At 46.0% G+C, this 20,291-nt stretch overlaps 1 protein-coding gene across 1 annotated transcript in view; it reads left to right on the top strand.

The window, feature by feature from the left end:
* The first annotated feature begins 17,412 nt into the window (after nt 1-17,412).
* The window catches only part of EMD (emerin), an 85,744-nt gene continuing 82,865 nt past the window's right edge, over nt 17,413-20,291 (top strand). The window contains exon 1 of the mRNA XM_029609969.1: nt 17,413-17,636. The gene's annotated coding sequence lies outside the window, so the exon portion shown is untranslated. The remainder of the gene's footprint in view (nt 17,637-20,291) is intronic.

Genomic DNA, 20,291 nt, shown 5'->3' with positions numbered 1-20,291 from the left:
AAGGTGCTCTCTCCTTCTGCACACAGACAGCATGTATCTTTCCTTTGCATGCAACAACGTGCTGCACCCAAACCAGAGAATGGAAACCCACACCTACACAGCCGCAGGGCACAAAGACAGGCATGGTGGGTATGCAGCGTACATGAGGCAAGAATGTGGCATACATCATCCCCTCCCCCCCTACCACACCAGGATGCCAGACAAACACACCCGGCACATGAAAGAGCATTCTGAACTACACGCACAAGCTAGCAAGGAAGAAATCAAGATATGCAAAGAAAAATACATAGAAATGGGCAAACGCCACCTACCGTAGCTCCCCTTCCAAACTAGCATAAACCTCAAGGCCTTGCGCCAACCAGAGGGGCACCCTGGCGTTCACAAATGAGCCTTCTACAAAGTGAAGTGCCCCACTTTGAATCCTGGACCAGGCGAAAGCTCAAAGCTAGTCTCTGGTGGCTCTGGGAAAAAAAAAATTACAAATTATGTTTTAGATGACAACCTAGCAATGGTCAGAGTAAAGTACAAATCTCTTATTACTGCTCTCACGCAGCCTTCCAGCACACTCTGGAGGCAGCAACAATTTGTGGGCTCCCAGAGCTTTGCACACAAGTTTGTCATGTAAAAAAAAGATTTTTTTTCTCACCAAAGTGGACAGGAGAACCCTCCAGGGCATTTCTTCAGTGTCCCAGTAAACATCAAGAAAGATAAGCTCAAGATGGCCTGGGTAGCAAATCGAGCAACGAAGCAACAGCAACACGCGACGTCTATGTTCTTACAGCGTGCGATGCATCCATTAGGGTGACACTGCAAAGTCATTTAAAAAGAGACCATATCTGACATGGCACAGTTCATACAATAAGAACACATCCTGCTCTATAGTGTCCTCTTTAAAACGAGCAGCAAAAGCAAATAGCAGCAGTTGCTGTACTGGTTCCAGTTGTGTCAGTTCCTTTCAGCTGTGTTTGCCATATCTTACAACATGATGCATCCTGGAGCTTGTACGGTGCAGACACGGGAGGTGAGAGGGGCTTTGTACCAGACAGGTCAATTTCTCACTGCAGGTGATGAACATGGTAGATGAGTACCCAGGGGTCTGCAGCCATGGTATATATGAGGGGCGGACTTCTAGGGGTGCCTTGGACTAGGACTTAAAGTGAGACGGTATAGTAAGCAGACTGCTTACCTTTCACCATCCCAATCCAGCCAGAAAGGGGGGAGAACAACTGCCCCCGCCCACTGAGTCAGTGACAGAGCTGTGCACTCTCATGTGGCAGGATCCGGGGTCAGTTCCCCTGCCAGGTTTGGGATGTACGGAGGCAGTGTTCACTAGAATTCCCCCGGAAGAGGCAGGGAGAATTCTAGTCTTTGTACAAGAGTGACACCTACAGGTAGCATTTGGAGTGTGCATGTACTGGATTCTGAAGCCAGCCACTGTCTGGGGTCCCCCTTCTCTTCCCTTGCCAACAAGGGATTGTGGTTGCAGTGACTGGATTATAGGGGAAGAGGGAATCAGTTGCAAACCAAGATTCATGTTGCTCTGCCCCCAGTAGGAATGGTTCTGCTGTGAATGCAATGACCAGGAGGAAACTGCCAAGCCAACAAATTTTTTTTTTTTTTTAATTTTACACAAGTTCCTTTACCATAGCTTAATAAAAAAAACAAAAAAACCCACACAACATGAAAATCCCTATTTCATCAAAATGAAACTAGCTAAAACCAGATAAGGGAGGTGGGATGGGAAAGCAAACTGTAGTGCAGTGTGAGAACACTTCACATTTCGTACATTCCCATGACATGTATGGTATAAAAAATGTTCTCTCATTTTTAAACGATTGCAAAGAAAACAAACACCACCTTTCAAAGGAAGGGGTTCATTAATCAAAACGCTGGTGACATGGAACACTTTGCCAGGGGAGGCTGTCATGTCTGTGACGCTAATTCAGCTCAAAAGTGAACTGGACAAGTTCTCAGAGGAAAAACTTATTGGTGAGTGCGACGGTACATCGACAAGCTAGGGAAAAGTCCTGATCAAGAGATTTTAAGCCAAGCACCACCTCTGAGGTTGCAAAGGAATTATTCCTGCCCCTGTGTGGCAGAATTGCCTGCAAATACAGAATCTGTGTTGCATTCCACTTTCCTGTGGAGATTTGTTATGCAACCAGAAGTTTAAACTTGAGCCTCTGATCTCCTTTCAGATTAAGTCAACCAGGTAATGTTTTGGGCATCAGTAAGAAAGCTTTAGTTGTGAAGGAACATCAACAGAAGCTGAATCTGCTACTTGTGAGTACTGGTTTGCTAGGGAAAACGTATTTTTAAAATTTGCAAAAAGAAACAGAGGGTTAAACTTGATTTATTTAAACACATTTCTATATTGCCTCTCTGATCCTAGTTAGGAATGCCAGAAGTCGTGTAAAACAATAAAAAAAAAAAAGTCCAATCAATATTAAAAATAATAGGAAAATTGGTTCTTACCTGATAATTTTCGTTCCTGTAATACCACAGATCAGTCCAGACCAGTGGGTTATGCACTCCCACCAGCAGATGGAGTCAGAGAGCAAAGCTTTGAGGTATTAGTATCCCAAGTGTGCCACCTGCAGCTCATCAGTATTTATCGATACCCAAGCAAAGTATAATTGACAAAAAAAAACATCTAATTCCTGAAACAAGGGCGAACAGGAAAAAAAACTCCCTCAAGGGTCCGAAACAAATGACCCCAATACCTGAAAATCAAGTTTGAACCACAATTCATAACAAAAACTAAAATATTATAGAATCATTCTGATAGATTCCTTATGTACAGCAGCTAACCGTTAGGTCAATCAGTCTTTTGGCAGTAGCACCCGGGCAGGATCCTGGACTGATCTGTGATATTACAGGAACAAACATTAGCAGGTAAGAACCAATTTTCCTTTCCTATACATACCCAGATCAGTCTAGACCAGTGGGATGTACCAAAGCCACATTACACCGGGCGGGAACCCAAAAAGCACTTGATCCGGATCCCTGACATCCAGACAATAATGCCTTGTGAAGGTATGCAGGGAAGACCAGACTGCGGCTCTACAAATCTCCTCAGGCGACAACAACTGACACTGACACCGCCCAAGAAGCTGCTTGCGCTCTCGTCGAGTGAGCTTTCAAACCAGTCGGGAAGGGGCGACCTTCCCCGATGTAGACCAAGCAAATTGTTTCCTTCAGCCAGCGAGCCAAGGATGCCTTTACACCCTTCTTCGGGACCTCCAAAGAGCACAAAAAGGAGATCCGATTTTCGAAAAGAGTTAGTGACCTTCAAATACCGAAGAAGAACCCGGTGGACATCTAACAGATGAAAATCTCTTCCCATAGCGGGGTCAAGAGCCCAATCAGGGAATCCAGGTAACTCCACGGATTGATTAACATGAAAGGCAGACATCACTTTCAGCAAAAAGGAAGAGACCATGCGCAGGGACATCCTATCAGCCGAGATGCAAAGGAAGGGATCCCTACAGGAAAGAGCCTGCAATTCTGAAATACGCCTCACGTTATAGATGGCCACCAACAACACAGTCTTCAAGGTGAGGTCCTTTAAGGAAGCGTTTCCCAGAGGCTCAAAAGGGGAATCAAGAAGTGCCCTCAACACCAGAATGAGATTCCATTCCGGGCATAACTTATGAAGAGGAGGACGAAGGTGCTTCACCCCTTTCAAAAAGCAGACAATGTCCAAGTGGCTGGCTAGAGGCCTGCCACCTACCCGCCCTAGGAGACATCCCAGGGCCGAAACTTTGAACATGCAGGGAACTATAAGCCAAACCTTTAGATAATCCCTGCTGCAAAAACCCCAAGACCTGAGGAATGGTCACCGACAACAGCACCACACCCTGCTGGTCACACCAGACTTAAACACCGTCCACACTCGAGCGTATGCCATAGACGTCGAGGGCCACCTGGACTGAAGCAGGGTGAAAATCACCTATTCCGAATAACCTTTCATCCATAACCGCCACCTCTCAAACACCAGGCTGCGAGAGAGAAGTGATTCTCCCAATCCGAAAAAATGGGCCCTTGTCACAGGAGGTTCGGCAGATGAGCTAGGCGTAGCGGGCCATCTGTTGCCAACCATACCAGGTCCGCAAACCACGGCCACTCCAGTGCCACCAGAATTACCGAGCTGGGATGATTTTCTACGCGCCAGAGAACGTGCCCGATCAGGGGTCATGGAGGAAAAGCATACAGGAGGATTCCGGTTGGCCACTTGCAGACTAGGGCGTCTATTCCTACCACCCCGATTTCCTTCTTTCGGCTGAAGAACCGGTCCATCTTGGCATTGACACGGGTCACCATGAGGTCCAGTTGGGTAACTCCCCATTGGGCACAAATGTGATTCCAACCCTCCTGGGGATAGTTCCCACTCCCCGGGATCCAGCTGTTGACGACTGAGGAAGTCCGCCTGCACGTTGTCCACGTCTGCCATGTGAGAGGCTGCGATGCCGTCCAGATGAAGCTCGGCCCAAGCGAAGAGGAGATGTGCTTCCTGTGCCACAGCCGGACTCCTGGTTCCTCCCTGGCGATTGAGATATGCCACCATGGTGGCATTGTCCGAGAAGACTCGAACCATTCTCTCCTGCACCAGGGACTGGAATGCCAACAACACTTTGCGGACTGCCCTTGTCTCTAGGCGATTGGTAGACCATGATCATTCGAAAAAGGACCAGGTTCCCTGCGCTGCATGTCCGAGGCACACTACTCCCCAGCCTTGAAGTCTCGTATCTGTTGTTACGATCACCCAATCCGGGACTTCAGGGGCATCCCCTTCTGTAAGTTGTCTTCCGACAGCCACCATTGCAGGCTGGACCTGATTCGCTGCGACAAAGGCAGGTATTGCTCAGACACTGGGTCCCACCGTGACAGTAGATCTCTCTGCAACGGTCTCAGGTGAGTGAAGGCCCAAGGCACCAATTCCAACATCGAAGCCATGAACCCCAGAACTTGTAGGTAATCCCACACTCTGGGGATTGGAAGCTGTAACAAGAGACACACTTGTTGCTGCAATTTGTACATCCTGTTGTTCGTGAGAAACACCCTGCCCTGGAGGGTGTCGAAACGAGTTCCCAAATACTCTAGTCACTGTGTGATTCATTGTTCTAGACCCTAGGCTGGGTAATCAGCCTAGGGTCTAGAACAATGAATCACACAAAAAACTGTCCGCTTGCCTTCCTCTTCCGACTTGGCTCGAATCAGCCAATCGTCGAGGTAAGGATGAACCATTATCCCTTCCTTCCGGAGGGTCACCGCCACCACGACCATCACCTTGGTAAAGGTGATGGTCGTCAGACCAAACGGCAGCACCTAGAACTGAAAATGCTGACCCAGGATCTTGAATCGTAGGAATCTCTGGTGAGCGTTGCGAATCGAGATGTGTAGATAAGCCTCAGTGAGATCCAAGGAGGCGAGGAACTCTCCCTTTGGAACTGCTGCGATGACTGTTCGAAGTGTTTCCATTCAAAAACGGGGCACCTTCAAGCAGCGATTCACCTTCTGTATGTCCAGAATGGGTCGGAAAGTGCCCTCCTTTTTGGGAACCATGAAATAAATGGAGTACCATCCCCTCCCCCGTTCCTCGGACGGCACGGGGACGATCACCTTCAGGGCCAGCAATCTTTATAGAGTATCTTCTACCACGGCTCGCTTGTTGCGGGAAATGCATCGTGATTCCACAAAGGCCTGCATGAGAGGCCAAGAAAATTCTAAGGCGTAGCCTTTTTTACCACCTTCAACACCCAGCGATCGGAGGTGATCCTGGCCCTCTCCTCGTAAAATTGGGACAACCTTCCCCTGATCATCCTGTCCGAGGAGTGGGCAGGCCTGATTTCATTGGGCAGGCTTCCCAGTTCTGGTTCCCTGACCAAAACCAACTCTGGCAGGACAACTGGAGCTGCGAAAGGACTGTGTACGGGAAGAGGTCTGTCTGGAACCAGAGGGTGGAACACTCCTCATCGACCTGCTTTTTTGGAAATCCCGAAAACGGGATCAAGGACCGAATGATTTCCTGTAGGGCATTCTATCTTCCTGCAGTTTAATGCCCTTGGAATCCCCCAGAGATTTCATCAGCTGATCCAAATCCTCTCCAAACAGCAACTTTCCTCGAAAAGGCAGACTGCACAGTTGCGACTTGGAGGAAGCATCTGCTGCCCAATTGCGAAGCCATAGGAGTTGCCGAGCCGCTACCGAGGAGACCATAGTCCGGGCCACCGAACGACCCAAGTCATATAAGGCATCCGCCACATGTCAGCTTCTCAGGCGCCTCAAGATGAGCCGCCTGAGAAGCTGACAAAATCCCAGAAGATGATGGGTCCTGCAATTTTAGAATCCAACATAAACATGCTCTTTGCATCATGCTGGCACACACTGCCATCCTAAGGAGGAGACCTCGAACACCCGCTTCAGATACAGCTCCAGCTTGCAGTCCTGCACATCTCTGAGAGCAGCCGCTCCCACCACTGGAAAGGTCATCTTCTCGGTCACCGCTGATACAGCCGCATTCACCTTAGGTACTCTGAGGCGTTCTAAATGTTCCTCCATTAACGGGTAGAGTTTTTGCATCGCCGAGCCGACCTTAAGCCCCGCCTCCGGGGATTCCCACACCCAGCTGATGAGCTTTTGAATCTTCTTCGGGATGAGAAAAGCACTAGGTGGACCCCCGGAAACCATCCAGGACTGGGTTCACTCGCTCACTGTCGGAATCTTCCAGTGAGGGTCTTAACCCCAATTCCTCAAGCACCTGAGGAATAAGGGGGCGCAATTCTTCCCTCTTAAACAGCCGGACTATGCGGGGGTCGTTCCCCTCTGCACTAGGTTCTACCGGATCCTGATTGTCGTTGCCCGTATCTACGTCTGGAGGGACCTCACCCTGATTTGCAGCGGTGTCCCTTGGGGGCGGAGTGGAGTCATTCCCCTGCTGGTCGACTGAACCCGCTAGATCCTCCTGAGCCAAAGTTGCCCGGGATGGACAACCCTCAGTTCGCAGATGAGGACACTTGGCAACTCCCATCCTGGGCTCTGCGCTTCGCGAGCTTCCAAGCCAGAAATGCTTCATGCATGAGCAGCACAAATTCCAGTGAAAATCCCTCGTCCCGTCTTGTCACTGCTAGAATCAGTGTCTGTGTCTCTCGATTCCTCCGGTCTCGGAGTCCGCGCAGTGGGGGACAGTGGGGGAGGGTCATCCTGGGAGACCTTTTCCACAGGGTGCGCAGTGGGGGAGGGGGGGGTCGGGCTCCTTCTGTTAGACCCAGCAGCCAAGCCTGACCTGTGTGCAGACATTTTAGGTTTAGTCCTCTTGTCTGAGGCCACTTCCCCACCCAGTGCACAGTCCATGCACAGTGACAGGGGGTCTAAATAAACTGACCATACCCTGCAAGCCTTACAGGGTTCCACCAAAGGAGTTTCTGCCATGTTCCTCCTGCAAAAAAGGGCATATAACCCCCCCCTGGAAGAAACAGGTGCTGTCACCCAGCCCTGGTGACTCCCACCAAAAACACCGTGAAAATCGGCCCCAGGAACGTTGGGGAGATGCAGGGGAGGTTGAAAAAAACAAAACAAAATGGCCACCGCGGTAAAAATAGCTCCGAAGCCAGCGGTAAAAATGAGGCAGGGAGCCTAAAAACGTCCTCAGAGATTCTTACCAGGGCTGAAACACTCTCCCCTCCTCTTCAGTGGTCTGCCTGGTTTTGCACCACCGGGCAGACTGATTTACCCCGGGAGCCGCGATGAACTGGGAACTTGGAGCTGTTTTTTGTTTTTTTACACAAAAACTTTTTCTATTAACAGAAAAAAAAAAGCCTAAGCCAAGAACAATAGAAAAAAAAATCCCCAAAGGGGCTACTTCCCTGTACCGCAGACACGGAGGGGGAGCCTTTGGGTCGCTGAGGGAGCCAGTCCCCTGGCTATCAGGGGACCCGGAACCACACGGACTAGCACTGCAAAGGTAACCAACCCACCCCCCCGGCCTGGCCAGACACTGAACCTAGCACCTCAGGGAGCAAGAAAAATCCATCTCACACAGAGCTGTAGGTATACATGACCACCATCTGCTGGAGTCAGAGAAATACTGATGAGCTGCAGGTGGCACACTTGGGATACCAGTGCCTCGCAGCTTTGCTCTCTGACTCCATCTGCTGGTGGAAGTGCATAACCCGCTGGTCTGGACTGATCTGGGTATGTACAGGAACTATATGTAGCCCTTGATGCAACTCCTTCTTGGCAGCAGGGGCTCACATGAGAAGTCCTGGGCCATTTCAGCTCCCATGCTCTTTCTGCGTAGGGCGGGGCAGGCAAAGAACAAGTCTTTCAAGGCTTTTGGTGTTTTTCTGGAGGTCTTCTACAGTATTTATTTATTTCGGTGTTTTATATACCATCGTTCCAAGGAGACAGAGAAATACTGACAGACTCTAGGTGGCACCTCAGGGGTATAGGACGGAGTCAGTTAAAATTTCTCTGTCTCCATCTGCTGGAGGGGAGGCAAAACCCAGGAGTCTGGACTGACCCGGGTACGTACAGGGAACATGTGTATTGTGTTAGTGTTTACCTTAGGTCAGCCAATAAGGGTCTACTAACAATTCCCTCAGTGAATTCAGTACACCTTAGCCAAGAGCGAGCAGTATCAATAGCAGGCCCCAAACTGTGGAATACGTTACAAGCCAAGGTGAGACTACAAGCTGATACTAAAAAATTCAAGTCCGAACTTAAAACATGGTTATTCCGCTGTGCATATGCAGAACCCAATTAAAATTGACCTTGTAACTCTTGCCTCTATTTTAAGAGTTTTACTATCTTTTTATATCTTTTAATTTTCTTATTGTTTCCAATTTTTACTTTCAGTTTTATGGTTTAAGTTTTGTATTAATCGTTAATTATTTATTATTTTATAGTTACATAGCTGTTTGCAATTTGTTTTATTGACTCTTTATTTACAATTGTATTTTATTTCTTTTATATTGTAAACCATTGTGATGGAATACCCGATACAACAGTATATAAAACTTAATAAACTAGAAACTAATCAACATCACAGCACATACACATTTTAATTCCTAGTTAAACATTTTCAAGGATTCTGTAGAGGTGGAAATACACACACACGCACTCAACCCGACACACAATTCACCAGGTTTGGACGTCTTTGTGCGGGGGTTTGGCAAGCCTTGCCCTAAGAGAAGGGCAAGTCCTGGAAAGCCACAGACAGGCCTGGTTTTCAGGCTATCCACAATGAATAATCACGAGGTATATTTGCATGCACTGCTCTCACTGTATGCAAATATATCTCATGCATGTTCACTTTGGATATCCTGAAAATTAGACCTGTCTACCCGTTTTAAGAGGATTGAGGATCCTCTAGTGTGCCATTATGGGGGGGGGGGGCCTTCAGTGTATAGGGAAGATGAGGGGCTGGATGCTTACTGTATGGTGGTGCTCTTGGTGCATCTATTAGGGGTGAGGGAGTTTAGAGGTTGGAGAGGCTGAATCAGGGTGGGGTGGGGCACGCCTTAGTGGCTGACAGGGTTGAGTATGCAAGTAGGCAAGGGAGGAGAATATTATGGTACTGAAGGGACATGTTTAAAACCCATTATACCCCATCATTTTTTATGGGCTTTTCTACTTGTTCTCAAAACAGTCCCGAGAGACGTGGCGTTGTCTTGTGGGAATATACCAAGCCAATCTGCCCTCTACAAAGGCCTCTTACTTTACGACACACAGAATTTAAGTATGTTAAAAAAAAACCCCCAAATAAGAGGCACTGTAAACGAACCTTGTACTGTACAGGGAAGCATCCACAGCCCTGACCTTCCTGGGGAACAAATATCTTGATCTGAGACTTGAACCTGGGTCTTCTGCAAGGCAGCACACAGCACTGCTATTGGGGCACTTGACCAATCCTGATATTTTATTTTAAAATGAATCAAATGGCCAGCCCAGAGGCAGTAAGGAAGACACGAGTTCATTTCCTATGGCAACCTTTCAATCCCCTGGGCTGAGGATGTGGTGATGGCAGTGTTCAGAGCTAAGGAGGGAGGAGTCTTGATTTATTACTTTTAACTGGCTATTCCAAAAAATACTTGGGAGCATAATGGCATGCACCATCATAAACACAGTAAATTACAAAGTGCAAACACAGTAAATTACAAAGTGCAAACACAGTAAATTGTCTGCTGCTGTTCAGTGCTGACATCCAGTGGCCAGACTGGAAGAGCATCTGGGGTTCCAGAGGGAGCTGTGGTTCATGATTCCCAGTCAAGAACAGTTGCGACAGTGACTAAGCCAGGGAAGACTATAGGGGTGATACCCCGGATAATTGCAAGCGAAAGCTCATAGCACCACTGCCTAACTTGGGCTGCTTTCTATTTTATTGCAGCCCAAAAGGAGCAGACAAAACCTGCAGAGCTATAAACAAACAAAAAATGCATTAAATTAAAAAAAAAGTGTTTTTTTTAAATTGGCATTATTCCTTTAAAAAAATGGAGAAAACTACTGATCATTTTAGATTTATTCATTTAACATTCTTATATTCTTTCTCAACAATTATCATGCTATGCATGTAAATCCTGAATGCAGGACTCCCAGCTCGCACCAGGTTCAGCCCCATAGACTAACACTACCTCCAGAAACTTTACTCCACCTGTCAAGGACTTACATTTCCAGCTTTAAGAAAACACGAGTTACATCTACGCACCTCTCTGCATTGGGGAGTAATAGCTAATGCCTTGATTTACAGCAGCTTTGCATGGAGGCAGAATAGGCCTGTGCATGTTTTTTTTTTTTTTTTTTAATGTGCTGAACGAACTCCTTATTCGGGAGTAAAGTTGTTTGCACAAAAATGTGCACACAGCTGAGTGCACCTTATTACATCAGCTTATCTGTTTGGACCTGATGTATGGAGTGTGACTCCTGAAAGCTAGCCAGGAAATGCAATAAAATAGTCCAATAAAATGGTAGTGCCTTATATATATATATTTACTTTGTTGTTTCATTTAATTTATTCTTCTTAATATCCTGCTTGTTAAGCATGTTATCCAGTTGTTGCTGGCCTTTAGTTACATGCAATAACTAAAATGAAAACCTAAGAATTTGACTAAAGAGAAGGAACTAAGTTGAAGGAGAAACTGGAATTATTTATTTATTTATTTATTTATTTATTTAACACTTTTCTATACCGACCTTCATGGTAGAGACCATATCAGATCAGTTTACATCGAATTGGGGAACTGAACCAAGAACAGTAACCAAAAACAATAGGTTGAACATGAAAAACCAAAGTTACATTTAACAGGGAAATTAAACTTGGAAGCATAGACTGCTGGAAGGAAGGAAAGGCTTGAGATAGCGGAGAAATTATTAGTATAAACAAAGCAGAGTCCGGGCTCTTATTCTGAACTTAGGGGTAATATGGAGATCCATTGCTCCTGAAGGAAGTTCTGTCGACTATTGTGTGTCATGGGTATCTGAGAAGGCTTGGCGGAAAAGCCAGGTCTTAAGTTTTTTCTTAAATGTTAGTAGGCAGGGTTCCATTCTGAGGTCAGCTGGGATGTTGTTCCAGATAGTTGGGCCTGCTGTTGAAAAGGATCGGTCTTTAGTTGAGGTGAGACGTGTGGCTTTTGTAGGTGGGGTCTGTAGGGTTCCTTTATATATTTCTCTAGTTGGTCTGTTGGTGAGGTGGAGATTGAGGGGGAATTCGAGGTCCAGATGCAAATGATTGTAGATGGCTTTGTGGATTAAAGTGAGTGATTTGTGGAGGATTCTGTACTTCACTGGGAGCCAGTGTAGGTTACGTAGGATGGGAGATATGTGTTCTCCCCGGTTGGTGTTAGTCAAGATTCTTGCCGCAGCGTTCTGTATCAACTGTAGCGGCTTGGTGGTAGAGCTGGGGAGTCCCAGGAGGAGTGCGCTGCAGTAGTCGATTTTAGCAAATATCAAGGCTTGCAGAACTGTTCTGAAATCGTGGAAAAAAAGTAGGGGTTTGAGTCTTTTTAGGACTTGAAGCCTGTAGAAACAATCTTTGGTTTTGGTGTTGATCATTTTCTTGAGGTTTAAGCGGTTGTCTAGTAACACCCCGAGATCTCGTACGTGGGTATGCATGAGCTGGGTGTTAAGGTTGGTCTGTGGGAGTGGGTTGTCTTGGTTAGAGGAGATGAGGAGGAGTTCGGTCTTGGATGCGTTAAGGACCAAATTGAGGCTGTTAAGAAGGCTGGTGATCCGATTTAGGCAGTTGTTCCAGTGTGAGAGTGATTTTGCGATGGATTCTGTTATCGGAATCAAAATCTGCATGTCATCTGCATACAGAAAATGAATAAGGTTAAGGTCTGTTAGAAGCTGACAGAGTGGGAGGAGGTATATATTGAAGAGAGTGGGTGATAACGATGATCCTTGGGGTACTCCGAGTGAGGACCTTGTCGAAGGAGATTCTTTATTATTTATTTTAACTTTGAAACTTCTATTACTAAGAAAAGACGTGAACCAACTGAGGGCTGAACCTGATATACCTATTTCTGCTAGGAGAGTCAGAAGGATGGTGTGGTTGACGGTGTCGAAGGCTGCCGAGATGTCCAAAAGAACTAGAAGGAAGGAATGGCCCTTGTCTAATCCCAGGATGATATGGTCTGTTAAGGAAATGAGGAGTGTTTCTGTATTGCGAGATTTGCGGAATCCGTATTGGGAAGGGAATAGAATGTTGTGATCCTCTAGATATTCTGACAGCTGAGTGTTAACCAGTTTCTCTGTAAGTTTGGCTAAGAACGGTAGATTTGAGATGGGGCGGAAGTTAGCAGGTTCTTTGGGGTCTAAGTTGTGCTTCTTGAGGAGGGGGTTAAGAGAAGCGGATTTTAAGCTATCTGGGTATCTCCCTTGTGCTAATGAGCAGTTTATAATATTAGCTAGAGGTCCTGCGATCATGTTTGGAATCAGTAGCAGGAGTTTGGATGGTATATTGTCCGCTGGATGGCTAGATGGTTTCTGTCTCTTAAGGAGGGATTCAATCTCCCCGGGAGATGTCAGATCGAAGTTGTTGAGCTTGATTCCAGTGTGGGTGTGAGTGGTGGGGAATGTAGAGCATGTAGTGGTGTTGGTTGGTAGGAGAGCCAGGGTATTTGTAATCTTCTGTTGAAAGAAAGAAGCAAGTTCATTGGCCTTGGATTGTGCTTGTTCATCAGGTATCGTTGGTGGGGATGACTTTGTGATTTGTGATACATAAGAGAAAAGTGCCTTGGCGGTTGGAGGTTGTGGATTTTACTTGCATAGTATTCTCTTTTTGACTTTAGGATTGAGGTCCTATAATGGTGTAGGGTTCCTTTGTAAGATGAGAGTGTAACAGAGTTGGGGGCTTTGCGCCATCTATTTTCTTTGTGGCGAAGGATTTGTTTCATCCGTATTAGCTCCGTGGAGAACCATGGTTGATTTTCTTTCTTTTCAAGGTTTATTGAAAATTAATCTCTCTGCACCGGCAAAACATCTCTTCAAAGGTTATTTCTGGACTTGAAACATCACAAAGTGTTTGTATAGCATTTGCACCCATAAGGACCGATGCAGCCGGGTTTACGCGAGATTGGGTGTGTTTTGGACACGCTAGACTAGAGCCCGATGCAGCAAGGAGATTAGCCTGTCCAAAACATGTGTCCTAACAAATGCATAACCCACAGCGCCCGTCAGTTGTAAATTCCATGTAGATGTACACTCCTAGGCAGGAAAGTGCTGGGCGCCCAACACACACATTTTAATGCAGCAAATTTAACTCCAACTTCGAAGGTAAAAAGTCAGGCTAATGTAAAAAATTTTAAAAAATGGGGTTCTCTGCGCTGCGATAAGTGCGTCCTCCTCCTTAGTATCGTTGTGACACTTTAATTTACTGCTTGCAGTGGACAAAAATAAATGTATATTTTGACTTGGATAAAAGAAACCCACTTTTCCTATAGCCACACAATTTAGAGGTCCATAGCAAGAGGCGCCTAATATTTTGCTGAGGGTGCTGAAGTGTATCATAACACACAAAAAAAAAGAAGCAGGATGAAAAAACAGACACTCGTTGCAATTGGGCACCCGAGGCAATAAAACTATTGAGCGCTACCAATGCACAATTCTCCCTAACGTGCCCTTATTAACCCTGCTTCTCATTTAAATATTGCACCGGGTGCCCAGGGAATACAGCTGCGGACACATTAAAACAACGGGCGCTCGCTGGCGGGGATGCGGCCAAATTGGAACATACTGTCATATCTGGTGGGAGTGCCCTCAAATAGTACAACTCTGGCAACTTCTTTTAGCATGGCTCTCTCAAATATTACAGGTGCAGGTGGCAGTCGAACCTTGGCATGTTCTGTTAGGTCTTCTCTTAAATGGGCATAAAACAGAAGAACAACGCTTTATGATGTACGTCTTTATTGCAGCCATGTCAGAAATTGCATTACATTGGAAAAATACATCCATCCCAAGTTTAGCAAAAATACAGCATAGATTGTATAATTATTATCAGCTGAGCAGACTTACTGCAGTCCACCACGACAAGTTAGACGGATTTAAGGACATGGTGTTTATACACTCAGTGGTTAGATACACAGGCTTAGTTGTACATAGCATTCTTTTTCCTAACACCCCGGGAACTGGAGGCGTGGACCCACTGGGATACTCCAGCGTGAGGTTGAAAGGGTCAATTCCTATGTGACTCTTACTAGGCGGTATGTTCCCTACATAACAAAATCCATTCGTAGGGCTCACAGTGGCGCACTTACATGCATTGGATCTTACAGTCTGCTTGATATTGGCTGGAATGCCCATCTCATGCTATACTTGGTAACATTTCCCATACTCATAACACTCCCTCAGTACTATCAATACTTCCGATCTATGTATAAACTCACTTATTCCCCTTTTGTATAGTGAACTGTCTAGTGACTTCTATGTGGTCTTGGTTGCGTGGGTGGGGTATTAGTACTAGTATTAGTAATAATAAATGGTCAATTGTTTCAGATGTATATTATGGAACATGTTCTTACTGTACTTAAGCGCTTTCTTGATACGAGATTGTAGTTACCATGTTCTAATTCTGTTTGGTATTTTACTGGATTGACAATAAACATCACTTAGATATAAAAAAAAAAAACCCCAACAGGCGCTCAATACTAGCGCACATTTTACTGCATAGGCCCCATATACAGGCCGATGCAATATTGTGCGCTCAGGCTAGCGCACAGGTTAACACACGGTTGGATGTGGGTCCATAACCCCTTATACAATAAGGGGATCATCAACGTGTCCAAACAAGCGAGTAGCTAACAGCACTCAACACATGTAAATGCCATGTTGATGAGGCCATTAGCTAGTACCCCTTATGTAAAAAATAAATGTGCACCCAATGCGCACATTATAACCCTCAAAAAATTAACGCCAGCCCTGGAACTGGTGTTAAGTCTTGAGGAGATCCAAAATTTTAATAGAAAAGCAGAAAAACCTGCTTTTCTGTGATTCCTCCGACTTAATATTGTGGCCATCGTAGCATGAAAAAAAAAAAATATATATATTGCCGGCAGTCAGGTTCGGAAAATGAACGTTTGTGCATGGGTTAGGAAAACAGATGCTCGTAAAATTGGGCATCCGTTTTCCTAACCTGCGCACAGCCACTTCTCCCGGATACCGAATGCCAAGGAGGTGCTAGGGCAGGGGTCGGGAACCTATGGCTCGCAAGCCAGATGTGGCTCTTTTGATGGCTGCATCTGGCTCGCAGACAAATCTTTAATAAAAAAGTAAAAATCTAACAAAAACCCCCACCCTCCTGATGCCCCCCAAGACCTCCAAAATTAATTTACTACAACCCCCCACCCTCCTGACCCCCCTCGCCCCAAGACCTGCCAAAAACTCCCTGGTGGTCTAGCAGGGGTCCAGGAGCGGTCCGGAGCGATGTCCTGGACTTGGGCCGTCGGCTGCCAGTTATCAAAATGGTGTCGACGGCCCTTTGCCCTTACTATGTCACAGGAGCTACCGCCGCCATTGGTCAACCCCAGTGACATAGTGAGGGCAAAGGGCCGTCGGCGCCATTTTGACTACTGGCAGCCGACAGTCCAAGTCCAGGAGATCGCTTCCGGACTGCTCCTGGACCCCCGTTGGGCCACCAGGGACTTTAGGCAGGTCTTGGGGGGGGGGGGGGTCAGGAGGGTGGGGGGTTGTAGTAAATTAATTTTGGAGGTCTTGGGGGCATCAGGAGGGTGGGGGGGTTTGTTAGATTTTTACTTTTTAATTAAAGATTTGTCTGCGAGCCCTGGACCCCCGCTGGACCACCAGGGACTTTTGGCAGGTATGGGGGGAGGGGGGTCAGGATGGTGGGGGGTTGTAGAAATTAATTTTGGAGGTCTTGGGGGGCATCAGGAGGGTGGGGGGTTGTAGTAAATTAATTTTGGAGGTCTTGGGGGGCATCAAGAGGGTGGGGGGTTGTAGTAAATTAATTTTGGAGGTCTTGGGGGGCATCAGGAGGGTTTGTTAGATTTTTACTTTTTAATTAAAGATTTGTCTGCGAGCCCTGGACCCCCGCTGGACCACCAGGGACTTTTGGCAGGTCTTGGGGGGCGTCAGGAGAGTAGGGGGTTGTAGTAAATTAATTTGGTAGGTCTTGGAGGGGGGGGGGGTCAGGAGGGTGGGGGTTTGTAGTTAGTATGGCTCTCACAGAATTACATTTTAAAACATGTAGCATTCATGGCTCTCTCAGCCAAAAAGGTTCCCGACCCCTGTGCTAGGGGCACACAATTTCCCCTAGCGCCTGCTTTTTAACACATCAGCTTATTAGCTTACTGCATCGTGCACCCAGCAGAGGTGGATAGATGTGCCTTAGAAAAGTGGGCGCTCAATCATGAGTGCCCATTTTTCCCACACAGATTTTGCATAGGCCTGATAGTAAATAATGGCAGACAGAACCCCAAGTGCTCCATCCAATCTGCCCAGCAAGGTGTTTAGGGTTGTAACTGCAGTCAAGCATATTAGAATTACTTAACAGAAACTCAGTTACAGTACCCACTTCCTCCGGCCCAAATTCTAACAAGTTACTCAGAAAAAAAGTGGCAAGATTGCTTTATTATACTTATCGTGGATCCAATTTAAGCTGAGGTATAATAATTTAATAAAGTACACTCTGAACATTCTGTACCGGCAAAACGAATCCCTTCAAAGGCTATTTCTGGACTTGCAACATGCGCTTAGACCAAAATGATCTAATTTTTCTGAAGTTGTCCTATTTTGTTGGCCATTGGATATTTGAGTATAATGTATACACAAAAAAAGTTATACGTAAACAACTTTAAAAATAGAATTTAGACTTGAATGATGTTTGCTACTGTAAAAAAAGGCAGATTACGCCGAAAAGGAGCGCGATCACAAGATTTTGCTCCTGGAGGAGGTCCTGTAACTTGTGGCAGCAGAGAAAAGTCGTGGTTTAGGTGAAAGACGGCTCCTGGCTCCATTTCCCCGCCCGCTCTGGCACGAGCGGGACGGGGAAGGGAAGAGAAAGGAAGTGATTGTAATAGAAGTGGGCCGGGCCTCTCCGTCTCTCCCCTCCCTGCTCCTTCTCGGAAAGGCTTCAGGGTCCCCGGGGCGCGCCGCACGCTCACGCATCGGCCCAACGCAGAAGTCAGGTGAGAACCCGCGCGGCTCGCGATCGCTGTCCCACTGACCGCAACGTTCCGAGCGTCGAACGTCGCCCGGGAGCCGCCGACACATTCATTGTTGTTCTCCCCAGAGCTCGCGCGAAAGGAGTTGGGAAAAGAGAGAGAGAGAGACACACACTAGAGGGTAGGGGCGGCGCGTGCGCAGACGCTGCAGCCCCCCTTCCTTTGCTCCCTTCCCGCCTTTTTCTGTGTAATACCTACACGCACCTTAGGAAAGAGTTCTTCTCATTCCCCCAAATAGTACCCTTTGTATTGTATTCCTTTCTGCTCCGAGACTGACTGCCTTTTTCTTTCCTGCTTCAGCCCTCTCCTCGGGAAAGGAGCTGCGAGTGCGCGTGCCCCCAGCCTCACGCATTTATCTGCGACTGCGTAAAGGCTTGTGTGCCTGTCTCATTCTGACCATGGGCAGGGTAGGGTCGGAAATGGGTAATAAAGAGGAGGGTGGTGAAAGGTTCGCTGGGGTAGTTACCAATAGAGGGCATTCTATGGGAGAGGAGAACAATGTATATAATTTATAAGTAAACTTTTTTTTTCGGGGGTTGGGGAGGGGGGAGTATGAACAATATAAAGATATATGTATGCCCTTTATTTTATTTTGAAATATCATGTTTATTAGGCAGGGAAGCTGAGATGTGTAGTGCATCCTAGCTGCAGGCAGTGTCCACATTCAGCACCGAAATGAAGTGTCTATTTACTAAAGTGCATTTGGAAGAATGTGATTGATAGCTTTTGTTCTAGTTGGTTTTATTGTGTGGACAGTTAATACAAATATGTTAAAAAAAAAAAAAAAAAAAAGGCCTGGGGACCAGTGTGTGTGCCTTAGCCTGGTAGCTGGATTTTCAGCTGGTGTGGACTTAGCTGCTTGAGCAGCTGAAAGGCAGTGGGTGCAGGAAGCCAGGAATGCCTGCTAATTTGTGCCAGCACTGTTTGGAGGCTCAGGGAGATTTATCCTGATTTTATGAGGCATGGTTCTTCCCAGCCAGATGTAGGTCTGGGTAAAGATGACATAGGTGGGGCACCTGACTTTGGAACTACCCTAACTGGTTCCTCAGCAGAGGATGGTAGCTCAGCGAGTACACCCTAGGTGCCTCCTGGTTTGGATACTTCTACTTTTCCTGGGTGGAATTTTTCCAGGAGTTGCAATCCATTCTTCAGGTGCAGTTCTCAAACCTGGTCCAATGCTCCTGGAGTAGAGGATCAGATAGAAACCTTGCCTAGACCTTCTCTTAAGTGTCTGAGTACTCCTAGAGCGGCAGTGGGTCCTTGATAGAGACCCAGATGGCACAGATGATGACGCCAATCCTGATTCTCTGGAGGATGGTGAAATTCCCTCCAGGTCTAAAACCATGTAGAACTATTTATTTATTTATTTATTTGACAGTTTTATATACCGACTTTCTGGTAACATAGTTACTAATCACTTCGGTTTACATTGCAACAAATAACTTGACAATATATAGAATAATGTCTTACAATGAACAAGGTAGGATGAACTTGGATAAATAAATAATAAATAATAATAATAAATTAAAATGAACATGGGAATTATAATTTAAATACAATTTAAATACAATATATTTTAAAGAAAATGAGTATAAATGCTGGTATAATTGCTGGTACTGACTATGTCGAGGCTGATGTCGATAGTGATGAGGTTAAGAGCTTGGTTGTTGGGGTTAAGGAAATGCTTGGTTAAACAACCAGGTCTTGAGTCTCTTTTTAAAAGTAGGTGCTGATTGTACGATTCTAAGGTCTGGTGGGAGAGAGTTCCAAAGTTTAGGACCAGCGGTGGAAAGAGCTCTTCGACTTAGGGTGTCTCTCTGGGTTAGTCTAGTTGGACGGGAGGAGGTGTGAGGCTGTAAAGGAATGGTGAGGTCAATTGGAGTAGAGTTATTGATGATTTTGTGGATTATTGAAAGGGTTTTATAAAGGATTCTATGTTTGATAGGGAGCCAGTGAAGGTTTTTTAAGATGGGAGTAATGTGGTCCCTTTTGCTGGATTTAGTTAGAATCCTCGCAGTGGCGTTTTGTAACAATTGTAGAGGTTTCAAAGTGTTTGCGGGTAGACCAAGCAACAATGAGTTACAGTAGTCTATTTTCGAGAATATAATTGTTTGTAATACATATCTGAAATCTTTGAAGTGTAGGAGGGGTTTTAGTCTCTTTAATACTTGAAGTTTAAAGAAACCTTCTTTTATAGTGTTATTGATGAAGCTTTTATAGTTCAGTAGATTATCCATGGTGACGCCAAGATTTCTGACCTGGGTGGAAAAGGCTGGAGGAGATAAGGTGTGAATATTAGGTGAAGTGTAGTTGCCATCTGGAGTGATGAGAAGGAATTCTGTTTTGTTGGAATTGAGTATCAAATTAAGATTTGTTAGGAGGTTATTGATAGAAGACAGGAATTCCAGAATTGTAAGGTATTTTGCAATGAATCTCTAATCGGGATAAGGATTTGGACGTCATCTGCATAAACATAGTGTGTAAGATTGAGTTTGGAAAGGAGCTGACATAGAGGGAGAAGATAAATTTTAAATAATGTTGGAGATAAAGAAGAACCTTGTGGGACTCCCACGGTGGATCTGAAAGGTGGAGATTCTTTGCTGTTGATTTTGACTTTGT

This window comes from Rhinatrema bivittatum, chromosome 1 (genome assembly GCF_901001135.1).
Source record: "Rhinatrema bivittatum chromosome 1, aRhiBiv1.1, whole genome shotgun sequence".
In the NCBI taxonomy this organism is placed as follows: Eukaryota; Metazoa; Chordata; class Amphibia; order Gymnophiona; family Rhinatrematidae; genus Rhinatrema; species Rhinatrema bivittatum.
The sequence above is the reverse complement of the archived record's forward strand: the minus strand, read 5'-3'. Positions and strand labels throughout refer to the sequence as shown.